General features: G+C 34.9%; 1 long non-coding RNA gene across 2 annotated transcripts; it reads right to left on the minus strand.

Annotated features, from left to right (window-relative positions):
* Positions 1–282: 282 nt before the first annotated feature.
* Positions 283–11160, minus strand: LOC122205036. 2 transcript variants are annotated; one of them, XR_006195881.1, is made up of 5 exons: positions 11115–11149; positions 10464–10517; positions 4289–4355; positions 4076–4214; positions 283–1193 (listed from the first exon to the last, which is right to left on the minus strand). It is a non-coding gene; the product is annotated as an uncharacterized LOC122205036 (long non-coding RNA). The 2 variants fall into 2 exon arrangements; XR_006195882.1 differs by lacking the exon at positions 10464–10517 and having other exon boundaries at positions 11115–11160.
* Positions 11161–13317: the final 2157 nt, after the last annotated feature.

Below are 13317 nucleotides of genomic sequence, written 5' to 3' on the forward strand. Positions count from 1 at the left end.
CTTCTAAGGAGTATGCCTGAGTAAGATGGAGATTTTATTTTTGACTTTATATATTTTTACTTTGCTTATTTGTGTTACAATGAGCTTATATTATTTTACAATTTTCACACACCCCCTCCTCCCAAAACACAAGAGAACAGAGTATAGAAAGAGAAGCGAAAAGATAAAGGTGCGATATTCACACACACACACACACACACACACACACACACACACACACAAACCCTTCTGCTTGGAATTCTTTTGATGAGATGACTCCAAACAACCACTCAACAAACTCCTTGGCTAATGATTTTTTTATTGACTTGATTTAATGTATGGTTAAATTAATCCAACTGCCTGGTTGTTTTGGATCCAGAGAAATAAAGCCCATGTTTCTTTTACCCCATGGATTTATTTTCTTTAGGCCCAGCTAGGTCTCCTAGTAATTTTTCCTGTAATAAAACTGTATTGATATAAGACCTCTCATTTTTCAAATTACATTTTAAAAATTTAAGGAAATTGAGGTGAGGCTGGAGGATAGATTCTGATGCTTACAAATTAAAGTGTTAAAGGTAGGATGGGGAAGATTTCCTGAGTGCTATGAGTTAAATCCCTTCACAAGTATTCTTCAAATTAAGCCTGCTAGCAAACTTTGGTGTATGTATGTTAGTCTCTGTTTTAACAATAAAGAGGGGTTAAGTAATAAATTAAGATGACACCTAGTAAGTGACAGATGTTTTGGGATTTTAAAATAGGTCTGTGTAGACAAAAACAGGCATACATTTCATCAAGATGAAAACTGGTTCTAAAGAAATTCATCATAAGTATCAACCCAAGATATCTCAGTAGTCAAAATAACTTAGCAAGGAGAAGGATGCCCATGGAAATAAAATAAACAAGCTACAAAGGGTATGTCCAATCCCATTATGTGCTGAAATCTGTTCCTCCTTCACATCTTGGCTTCTTTTAGGTACAACATTAAATAATGTCTTGAACTGAATTAGAATGGACTGTTTACACACAAATATTAGTATTTTGGTCATGGATTTTTAGGACAAGCCTCTCTACCTCCCAGAAGCTCTTAGTCATCTTCAGGCTACATCCTTGGGGAGCCACATTCGATGACCCTAAGTCTGCTTCTCTGATTCTGTTGTTCCATTTGTCTCCTCTTAATAGTTGAAGCCAATTTGGATTTGAAATGGCTGGGTTCACTGCAGAGATTAAAGAATAATTTTGTTTACTCTTAATTCAAATGAACCCTGGAGCCTCATTAGTTATTTCAGTCCTAAGGCTTTGCTCCAGGAAAGAAACAGGAGATTGTTTTCAGACTCTGAAAACTATAAAGCACAGATCTGGTGTCCTCCCATCCTTTCAATTCTCTTCCTTTTCTTCAACCATCAATAAACAAGACAGGCTCAAAAGTACTGTTAGTGGTTACAAGATTCAATTAGAGTGAGGGAATTTCTTGGGAAGAAGGGATTTGAATTACTTGGAAGAAAAAGAGGGTTGAAGACCCTTAGGATCCTGGAAACAATAGCTGTGGACTGTCCAGAATAAGTTTTTAAAAGTGACATTGTGGGGGCATTATGTGGCCAGACTAATAATAATAGAGATTAATGAGATTCTTAACCTCTTGGGCTTCTGGAAGAATGACACCAAGCATGTTATGGATAATTGGCATGGACGTGCAGGGAATGGTGCTTCACCAAAAGGAATTTGTGGTCTTACCTATAGTTAAATTCCCTTGAAAATCTTTTTGAAGAATGCCACCTTGAAACCCTCTCCTATTCCTTTTTCCTTCAGTACTTAGGTATGTGCGGAATTATCTCCAGCATTGGAACTAACTGGAGTGTCTTTACTTGAGTGTCACGTGAAGATGTTGGCTTCATTTGGCATCCATATTGCATGAGAAACACATCCCATAGTATCCTATATTTGCTCTTCATGTAAGGAGATGCTCTCACTCTGAGAACAGACAGGAAGTGAAACTCACTAAAGGAATAACTGATGCCTCTTCTGGAGCACAGCTTATTGAGTGTAATAACTCACGGAACTGCCCCTGAGATTTAATATTAAAAAAAAAACATTATTGTAGGGGCACCTGGGTGACTCACTCAATTGAATATCTGACTCCTGATTTTGGCTCAAGTCATGATCCAGGGTTGTAGGATCAAGCCCCACATTGGGCTTCATGCTGAACATGGAGTCTGTTTAAGATTCTTTTCTCTCTCTCCCTTTGTCCCTCCCCAGCTCACGTGAGCATGTGGGTGCTCTCTCTTTCTCTCCTTCAGAATAAAAACATTAAAAAAATAAGAAAGCATATTACTATGAAAAATGTAAAACATACACAAGAGTAGAAAAGGGAATATAAGAAACCTTTATCACTCTGCTAAAACAATCACCAGCTGCCTGACAATGCTATGTAAGTTGATATCCTTATATTTTTCTTTGGATAACTATATGCAGGTGAATTTTTAAAATTTAAATTTGTGAGTGGCATACATTCATCAGCCTGCATTTTAATCATTGGAAAAAAAACTACGCTGTGATCATATTTGAAGCTCAAGCCTGTGGCCCCAGGTCATACCAATTTTAGTAACATTTATAGATTTTCTACACTTATGTAATATCTTGAAACTGGAGGTAGGGAGGAACCCAAGCTGAATTTCCTCAGATGCTAAGAATATAAAAAGACCATATGTAAAGGGATCCCCCAACAATTATCTTTAAATAAAGGGGAAAATCTTTGTAGAAGGCTGATTTCCCCCCTCTCTCCTCACACTGTTTACTCCATTCTCTGTCACTAAAAGGAGTGCAAAGAAGAAGGCTTTATCTTTTCTTTTTCTCTCTATAAGCCTAATTTGAAAGGTGGATTTTGAGCTCATGTCCTTAGTGTCCAGATGAACACTAAGACTATGACCCAGATCAGTCTTTTCTCTTTTTAAATTTATCCTAATCCTCTCATCAATATTTTTTTAAAAAAATCAATATTTTTTTAAAAAAATATTATAAAAATATTTTAAAAAATAAAAAAAATTATTTATACCGGCAGTACAAGAATTTGAATTTGATAACCCTTTTAGTATTCCTATGTGTTCTATTTTGAATAGTCAGTGAGCTTTCCTGTTGCTTTGTCAGGATATATTTTGTCCTTTAGAAATTGGGTTCCATTCATCTCTATGCTACACTTTTATAATTTGACTCTGGAATTTTTCTAAAAATGGTTAAATGTATGTTTTACAATATTGAAGTTCTGTGAATGGTTTTAACTATATTTCCTAGGCTAAGACAGGATAAGGATTCTTTACCAGGGGAATACTATCACTTCAAGCTGATGTTTTTAAGTGAGCAGGCAAGAAAATAATAATAATAAAGAGGAAATGCACCAAGTATTCATAGGCAATGCTTCTAAAAAACAACCACTTCACCATTGCTCAACATGTAACTTGCAAGATGTCATAGAGATCAATATTACTGGACTGAAAACTCATGAAAAATGGAGATATCTTAGTTCAATCATCCATGTGTTCATTATATGCAAAAAGGAAAACAACTTTTATAACCACATGCCTGAGACCTTAAGCATTTACTGAAATGGAACAGAAACAGCAAGTCCCAGGGCCTCCAGAGCAATTGGATTAGAATGGGAAAATTTTCTCATTGAGATACTATAGGTAAGCTATCAAAATGGCAAGGTTTGAATGGAATAATGCACATCATCAGGAAAGTAAAACAAAAAATCTCCCAAAACATAGCACATGTAACCACAATATACGCAAATGTATTTATTTATAAATCTTAAATGCACCCTATAAATTATGCACTATGAAACGAATTTAAAAGGATAACATAAATAAAAATATAAATTAGAACATTTACATTTTCTTCCCAATGAGCATGTTGAACAACACCCTGGAAGAATGTACCTTACCTTGCTGTTCCTTGTTGTAAAGAATTCTTTCATGCTCAAAAACAGCACTCCCTCTGGTTTGGTATATAGTTCCATTATTAACCATATCATTTGATCAAGGAAGTATTGAAATCTATGGCTCAAAAGTTTTGCAACAGATAGAAGTTTAAACTACTATATTACCTTCATGAATTTGTTTTGCCAGGTAAAATTAGCCCTCTGAATAAAGTAGAAACATCTCAGATGTGTGTATTTCAAATAGTCTCAGTCAAAAAGGACAGCTTTTAGGGCCTGGGGTTCCTGGGTGGCTTCTGGACCTTTGCTGTCATAAAAAAAGGATGTAAATGAAGGATAGAAAGCCCATGTGTTGAAGCACATCAACTATCTTTGTCTTACCTGGGCTCTGTTTTTCTTCCCCTCAGTGCAGCTACCATGATGTCCCTGCATGCTGTGGGCATCATTTCTAGAAAAAAGCCAATATTGCTTTAAGGAGTTCCTGATTCCTCACATCATAGTCCTTTGCCTTCACCTTCCCCAAACCACCACAGAATTTCTTAAAGGCTCTATGTTCTGCCTTCTCTCCAGGTTCAAGTGGAGACTAAGTGACATAGAAGGATTAAAGTATCTCATGCTTTCCATTCTTTAAAGAGATGGTTACATTTCTAGTTCCCTTCTTTCAAAAGGAACTGGAATGTTTGAATTTGAAATATTGTAATAGATGGTATAATTTTAGTTCACTGCTTTTTTCCCATCAGGTTAAAAATATCTTTCAAATAATATTCTTCTCATTGGATTTTCTTAGTCTCAGATTGTCTCAAACCGAAATTTGGAGGCTTTTATTAGTTGATAGTAGCTCCTTACTATTAATCATGCTCTTTGATATATACTAAATTTGACTTGATTTATTGAGAGATTGATACCAATGACCTTAGAATGAATAAAAATCATAATCATATTTAATACTGATGCCTGGTTATCATGCTAGCTGCATATTAATAACCTGATGGATTTGATGATGCATTTTAAGTTGAAATATTAGAGATTTTTCTTTTGTTTGTCTGATTCTATGTTTTCTCATGTGTCCATTCTATTTCCTTTTCTTTAAAACAGAGGTTTCTCTAATTTATTCCTAAAAACACACCTCTTATCTTTTTTATTGAAGTATGCAGGTAGCTATGCATAGTAAACCATATTTCTCATTAATTTTCAAACTTTGCTTTCTGAGTGAAGAGGTTTGGAGTCCATGATGGGATAGGACTTCATTAAAATCCTGGTTTTTATTCTCAAATTTAAATTTTCAAATGCTTTTCAGCTACATCTCAGATATGTCTATTAAATCTGGATACTTCTTTTCACCCTTAATAGTGCTGAGATATTTATTATACTTATATAAAGTATACGAAAACTGGAGACACTCCATGGTATTGAAAACTGGGAATTCTGACCCAATATGCATGATGAGTCTTAGATTTGACCTGGCTTATTTGGAAAGCTCCTCTGTCAGCAAAATTTGTCTGCCAAGTGAGAACAAGAGGCCTGGCATTGTTTTCAGAGGAATTCAGCCTGTTTTCAGAATGTGAAAACATTCTCATCTAGAGGCTAGAGATTTTAATGACTAAGGTATTTGCCCAAAGATAAGTGAATTGAGTGCAATGGAGAAGGAAGTTGTGTAAATATTTTAGATTTGCAACATCCTGTTTTATCTGTTAAATTTTTATTGTTACTTGTCACCCTCATAAAAGCACTGCATTTTATTCATTTGAAATTAAAATCATAGTGGCTGTCTCTAGTAAAAAGAGATTGAGTGAGATGGGCACCTAGTAGGTCTTAGAGATTGAGCTTACAATATCCATTCAGCTCTCAAAAGCCAATCATGGGATCAGAGTCACCTTGTCAATGATTGGTTTAGAAATAGAAAAATGATCTATTCTTGGTCAATGAGACATGAAGGAGACCATTACGAGAGGGCCTCAGAAATATGTTCTTGCTTTTAAGTAGTAAACATGGAGGAAGACACTTCTTTTCTACTTGCCCTGGACATTGTAGTATCTGCACACAATGGCCAGAATCACTGGAGCCCGCTTGCTGTCAGCCTGAGGTTGAAGTACACATAGAAATGAAGGAAGAGCTAAGGTGTTGGAGAAGCAGAGACCAAGTTTTCACACCTCCCTTCTGATGCTATTCTATCTCAAGGTTTGCAATGTGAGCTATTCATTTTTGTTCTGTTTAAGCTGGGGTTAATTTTCTGTTCCTTGCAAATGTGAAAACATCTCTGATTCAAATAGATCCAAGATCTTGATCCTCAATTAACTGTCTACTATTACCTGTAACTATCAACAGAGAGATGCAAAAAGAAAAGAAGGCCAGGTAGATGTATGCTAGGTAATCTAAAGAGGAGTATATGGCAGATTCCTTTTGTCCAGACAAGGAGCATACATAAACAGCCTCATTTCCCTATACATCAGTAGTTCTTATGTGTGTTCTAAAGACCCTTGGCAGTCTGGTTAATACCAACAGACTACTTTAAGATAAATATTTTTAAATTATTTTTTAAAAAGCATGTAATCACAAATATTATATTGCAATAGTTATCAAAATATGTTTAAAAAACTAAATTTGTGGTGCATATTACACGTGCTTCTTCATCAATGTTTTTTTGTGAAAGACTTGTTGCCAAGTCACATAGCTACTATAATTTCAAAGTACTAAATAAAAATATTTCAAGATATCTGCAAATATTAAGTGATATAAAAAAATCAACATTTCCTATTTTATCATGGCCACAGTTTTTGTTAATACTTATGTGGATTATTACCTTCAATTCATAACTGAAGAAAATACTTAATTTTAGTTACAGTTAGTGAAATAATAATATACTGATTTTATTATCCAATTTATAAGCCCTCTAAATTCTATCCAAGGGTAACTTGTTTAGGAACCCCTGTTCCTACCTTTAAAAAAATATTCTAATCCACTTTGAAGACAGACTTTTTTGTTTTGCTAATTGGGCCCACATTAGACATACATAACATTAGAACCACAGATGTGTATACTTGTATCAAATATAAATTAAGATTGCTACCACCTCAACTCTTGGACATTTATGTTCAAAAATCTTCTAGCTACTTTTTTCTTATGATGTTAGTTGGGGATTTTCTAGACATTTACCAAAAAAAAAAAAAAAAAGAGTTTTGTTGTTATTCACAGAGAAAATTCCAATTTTTCAAAACTATTTTTCTTTCTGTATAATCTAATATTGGAAAGTTACATGAGTATTGCTTGGTTGACTAGGTGTTATTGCTAATCTTGGCTAGAACAACAACAACAATAAAAAGGTGAAATTTGTTATCTGCTAAAATGCCTATCCTGACAATCATGATTTCCATTTTATTGGTCCAAACCTCAAATGTAATTCCCTAAAAATCATTTACAGTTTCACTCTACATCAACTTAAAAATCTAGAAAGTGAGAAAACATATTTTATGATTTTGTAGAGTTTTCTCACAAAGCTCTATATTTAATTTAAAAAGAAAAAATAATTTAATACTAGATAGATATCCCCTACCCTCATTCCAAACTCCCATTGCGAAAGCATTTCAGCTGGGTTCTGTCCTTCAGCATATCCCAGTAAACTTCGCAAAATGTTCGCATCTTTTCATTTCAAATAGATTTGATGTACAAAAAGTGGTGGCTTCTTTTCATTGAGTAGATAAATTAGTGGAACTATGGAAAAAAAATATGAGTGACAGGGTCTAGAGGGCCTGGAGGGCAAATATATATATATATGATATATATACTGATATATATGTATATATATGTATATATATCATATATATGTATATGTATATATATGTATATATATATATACACACTTGGCAAGTATAAATATGTATTTGGCATATACATACATATATATATGGCAAATATATGTTATTATATTTGTATTGTAGTATACTATAGTATTGTATTATAATGTGTGTGGATAGTTGGAGAGATAGATAAGCAAATTGCCCTTGAGCAATGTTGTGATGTAGCAGTGCTTCAAGCACCCACCCTTTATAAAAGTAGATGTATTTTTAACAATAAGATTCATTTGCAATGAGCAGCCTGATGTTTCAATGTTGTCCATCAGTGTAACTTTTCTATTAATTGAACTCTCATTGTTAGTGGGAGCTGTAAGAAACTACTGGAGGATAGTCTCCTTGGGGTTTTTGTTTGATCAAGTCTTCATCATTTCCTGAAATGGCTAAGCCTCATTAATAGCTACTACTCCTTTCAAAAGAAGCTGCCCTGTTTCTTCACCTGGAGCTTATCAGACTTCGATAATGAATGATGTGGAGGAAACTGCTAGGCATTAGCATTAGAGTCATCATTAGAGACAAGATTATATCGTTAAAAATTATTACAGCCAGAATGAAGATCAGGATAACAGAGGAATATAAGAGGTAACAGACTCGCTTGAAAGAAACATAAAAAATTGGGTGAAATGGAAGCCTTAAAGTTTTCAACTTCTCAAAAGACTGAATTCAATTGATTCCTTTTTTTTTTTTTTTTTTTTTTTTAGGTTAAGGTTGATACCATACTCAAGATCTGCTTTGAGGATGAAGCCATGAAATTCAATTCTATTTATCAAGTATTTATTCATTTGTGTATTTATTTTTCAAGTAATTTTTGTTATAAAAACAATACGTGGTAGAACTTCCTCAATCTAATAAAGGGCATCTAGGAAAAAGAAACTCACGGTTAACATTGCATTTAATGGTAAGAAAATGAATGTTTTCCTCTTAAGATTATGAGCAAGATACTCTTGCCACTTCTATTAAATATTGTACTGCAAGTTCTAGCCAGTGCAGGAAGGCATAAAAAGGATATAAAAGGCATCCAGATTGGAAATGAAGCAAAGCTATCTCTATTCACAGATAACATGATTTTTTATATAAAAAATCCTAAGGAATCCACTAAAAAAACTATTACAACTAATACACAAGTTTGGCAAGTTTGCACAATGTAAGAGCAATATACAAAAATCAATTGTATTTCTATACAATGGCAATAAATTTCTGAAAGTAAAATTAAGAAAATAATTTCATTTATAATATATAAAGGTATAAAACATAAAAGCATAAAGCCTGAACTCTGAAAATTATAAAATATTGTTAATAAAATAAAAAAAAGATTAAATAAATGGAAAGGTATCTCATGTTCATGGATTAGAAGATTTAATATTGTTAAGATAGAAATATTCCTCAATTTTATCTACCATTTCAGTGTGATCCTAGCATGACTTTTTATAGAAATCAACAAGATGATCATAAATTTATATTTAAATGCAAGGGACCAGGGTGCCTGGGTGGCTCAGTTTGTTGAGCATTAGACTCTTGATTTTGGCTCAAGTCATGCTCCCAGGGTTGTGGGATCAAGTCTTGCATCGGGTTCCATGCTGATTCTCTCTCTGTCTCTTTCTCTCTCTCCCTCTGTCCCTCTCCCCCATTCATGCATGCTCTCCCTCTCTCTAAAATTAAAAAAATAAAATTAAAGGGACCAAGAATGGCCAAACAATCTTTATAAGGAACAAAGTAGAATCACATTTCTCAATTTTAAAATTTACTACAAAGCTGCAGTAATAAAGACATAGTGGCATTAGCATAAAGATAGACATTTAGATAAATTGGATAGAATTTGGAGTCCAAATATAAAACTGCTTGTGGTCAATTGATTTAAAAAATGCTGCCAAGATTATTAAATTAAAAAAAAAGTCTTTCCAACAAATGGTTCTGAACAACTGGATATCCATATGCAAAAGAATGCAATTGGACCTTACCACACACAAAAATTAACTTAAAATGGATCACAGACCTACCAAGGCCTAAAACTATAAAACTCTTAGAAAAAAAAAAAAAAACACAGAGTGAGTCTTCACAAATCTAGGTAAGGCAAAGCCTTCTTAGAACATTAAAAGTGCAAGAGAAAGAAACCAATGATTGGATGCCATCAAAATTAAAAATGTTTGAGCAAGACAGCAGTGTAGAAATTTCTGGCACGTATCCCTTCCCAGAAACAGCAATATGAACAACTATCCACATGCCAAAGGAAAAAAGAAAAGAAAACAAACAGACAAATGAAAAACCTTCACAAGGGGTAAAGATTCCAGGTGAAGGATTAAAGCACATGGTAGGAGGATAGAAGTAAGAAAAGACATAGGAAAGAGGGTAGGAAAAAAAGTTTCACATTATCTCCATCGCTCCTCCCCCAAACCCAGGCAGTCCAGTGAAGAGAAAGACACCCTGTCCATGGGGAAAGTTGCATCAGGTAAGCACCAACTTCATCACAGACCCAGCACTACACCCACATCAGCTCTCACAGTCCCAGGAGGCTCCTGTGAACATAGGATCCTGGGCCACTCAAATGCCAGGCCAGCACCCCATAGATCTAGACTCTAGACTGGTTTACATGGACCAAGGCTCTTGATCTACCCCAGTGCCAAGCCAGTACCCTGTAACCTCAGTCTTCAGGTTAGCCCTCACAGACCCAACCTCCAGGCTGACCCCATGGGATCAGGCTACAGACTCACTTCTGTGGCCCCAAACTCCAGGCTCACTCTGGTATCAAGTTGGCTCCATTTATTCTCCAAGACCAAAATGAAAACCAAGAAAAAAGAAAGGAATTATTATTTACTATTCTTTATACATTCTCTCCACGTACTTCATTTTATACCTTTGGTCATGCTATCCCTTACCTTGAAACATCTTTACCAACCCTCAATTCCACATAGCCAAGTCTTAGCTATACCTCAAAGTTTTTCTTAAATGTTAACTCTTTCAGGAAGCCTCCAAGGCAAGAGTAGGAACTTTCTCATCTCTGAATACCTCTAGTACTTTATGGCTATTTTTTATGCCATTTGCTACCTTGTATTATAGTTATTTTTCAGCCTGTTCTGATCCATTTCTTCTATTTCAGTTCCCAGTAATTGATACAGTAGCTAAGGGGCTTTATTTTGCCTGAGATTTTCTGTCACTTCTAATGTTCTCCTATCAACAGTTCATTTGTGTTTATTCTATGAAAGGATGTCTTTTGTTATTTCATGTATGTATTCATATTTTCTGTCAATTGTTTTACTGTGCCTTTTATTAATTATATAGTAGCACACAAATGAGTCTCATGTTTTGGCCTATCAAAATCAACAGTGAGATGAAGCCACCTGAATTTTCTTTGGGAAACTTACTCTTGTCCCAAGGAATCCTGTTGAGGTGAGTGATGGAATTCCAAAAAGGAACATAGAATGAGGAGGGAAACAATTCCCATTGTTTCATGCCTAGGACTAGATAAGAAATCATAGGGATGGTTTTCATTTGCTGCCTTCTGAACTGAGGAATGATTTTTAAAGTATTTACATACATTACAAATAAGCAGGAGAGCTTCCAGCTTCTAGCAATGCTTCTTCCCAACTAAAATGAATTCACAGAAAAGAAGACTGTGGCAGTATTTGCATTTCAGATTGACTAGCAGGCCTATCCAAACTTGTTCAGCTGGTCAGCTAATGCTGATGGTTTAAGACATCAATGCATTGTCAAGGAGAACTATTACAATTAAATTCTCACACCCCACTCCCACCATGGCACGTACCTCATGGCCATAATCTGGATTTATAACACAGCTTTAGAACTGGGAATAATCTGGCTTCAAATAAAATATCTAGGTAACCTAAGAAAAATATTTCTTTCCATTTTGCAGTAATACAAACTTTTCATCCAAGTCCCATAAAACTCAAATCCTGCTACTTCTGTGCCAATCCATAGTTGAGAAAACTTGAGTTTTAAAGATTGGAAATGTACTGAGTTAGTTTTCCTGACACTGCAATTGGCTGTTTGCATGCCCATTAGGTTTACTTCCCAAATGTACTGTGAGTTCAAAATCACTTGTGCCCTGTGAATATAATCAGGAAATGTCACTGGGGCATGAAAGAGTCCAGGACAACAAAAGCTCACACACTGTAGCCTAGGGAATTTTATTTTGCATTTTTACTCCCTCCCAGTGGAGAATAAACTCCCAATTAGAAAAGGAATACTAGTATGAGAACTTTGTCCTATTTCATTTGCTTGGGTTTAATGCTTAAACCCATTAGATGCATTTGCTCACAGCAATTGTTGCTGACACATCTCAGAGTATAATCAAGTGAACTGATGTTTCAAAGTTAGTAGATACTGATCTAGGACAGACTATACCTAAAGAATCAGTTTTCTGTGATGGGAAAGGGGAAGGTGGGTGTTAGTGCCCAGTTTTCCACAATTCACTAGTTCACTAGTGCAGCATGTTCAATCATGGGAAGCTGCTCCTTTATGTTTTTGTTGTTCTTGTTTGTTTGTTTTGTTTTTTGTTTTGGGGTTTTTTGCTTTTGTTTTTTGCTTATAAAATTATTCTGGAAAAAGACAAACATTTACAAGATAGATAACCAAGGATTTCACTTTGCCTTCATGGATCCTACATAACCTAGTGATTCTCTACAGTTCTGAATTCAAGATTCCTTATGTTGCTATGTGGAAAACAATGAAGGTATAAATCATTAATATCTAAGCTCAAACCATAATCAACCAATTTTGGCCAGTTTATTCAAATACCTGCTTAGTCTAGTAAAAACTAGTACAGGTAAGTTACTTGCTCAAAGGTTTTCTTCCAAGTAAGGCTTACCATCAGAATACCTTGGGGAGGTTCAATAAAACATTCATATTCCTAGTCTCCACCACAGCCTTAGAGTCAGAATTTCGAGGAATTTGGGTGATTAACATGCATATGTAAAAATCACCCTCAAAAAATTCTGACTTAGGGGCGCCTGGGTGGCTCAGTCGGTTGAGCGTCTGACTTTGGCTCACGTCATGACCTCGTGGTCTGTGAGTTCGAGCCCCGCGTTGGGCTCTGTGCTGACAGATCAGAGCCTGGAGCTTGTTTAGGATTCTGTGTCTCCCTCTCTCTCTGACCCTCCCCTGTTCATGCTCTGTCTCTCTCTGTCTCAAAAATAAATAAACATTCAAAAAAATAAAAAAAATAAAAAATAAAAAATTCTGATTTATAGCTAGTTCTGAGGACCAAAAAGTAAACCACCCTTCTTTAGCTACTGGTCTATGGATGTTGAAGAAATATCGCAGTGTTCTTATAGTTCCTTAAGTTTTGATTAGCTTATTCCTTTTATTGCTTATGAAGGAAGTAAAGTATGGCAAGTAATAAGTTTTCTAATTCAGTAAATTGATTGTTGCCCCCTGCTCCCTAATAGTCCACAACACTGCATCATTTTCTGACATTCCAAACATACACTTTTTATCTTGTTATAGTGGCATATGTAAGCATAATTAAAATATTGAAATTATTCTCTTCCTCAATGGTAAGTTGCTCAAAATTCAAATTTTTTATGCCCCTACAACATATTTTACAGT

This window comes from Panthera leo, chromosome D4 (assembly GCF_018350215.1).
Source record: "Panthera leo isolate Ple1 chromosome D4, P.leo_Ple1_pat1.1, whole genome shotgun sequence".
NCBI classification, from domain to species: Eukaryota; Metazoa; Chordata; class Mammalia; order Carnivora; family Felidae; genus Panthera; species Panthera leo.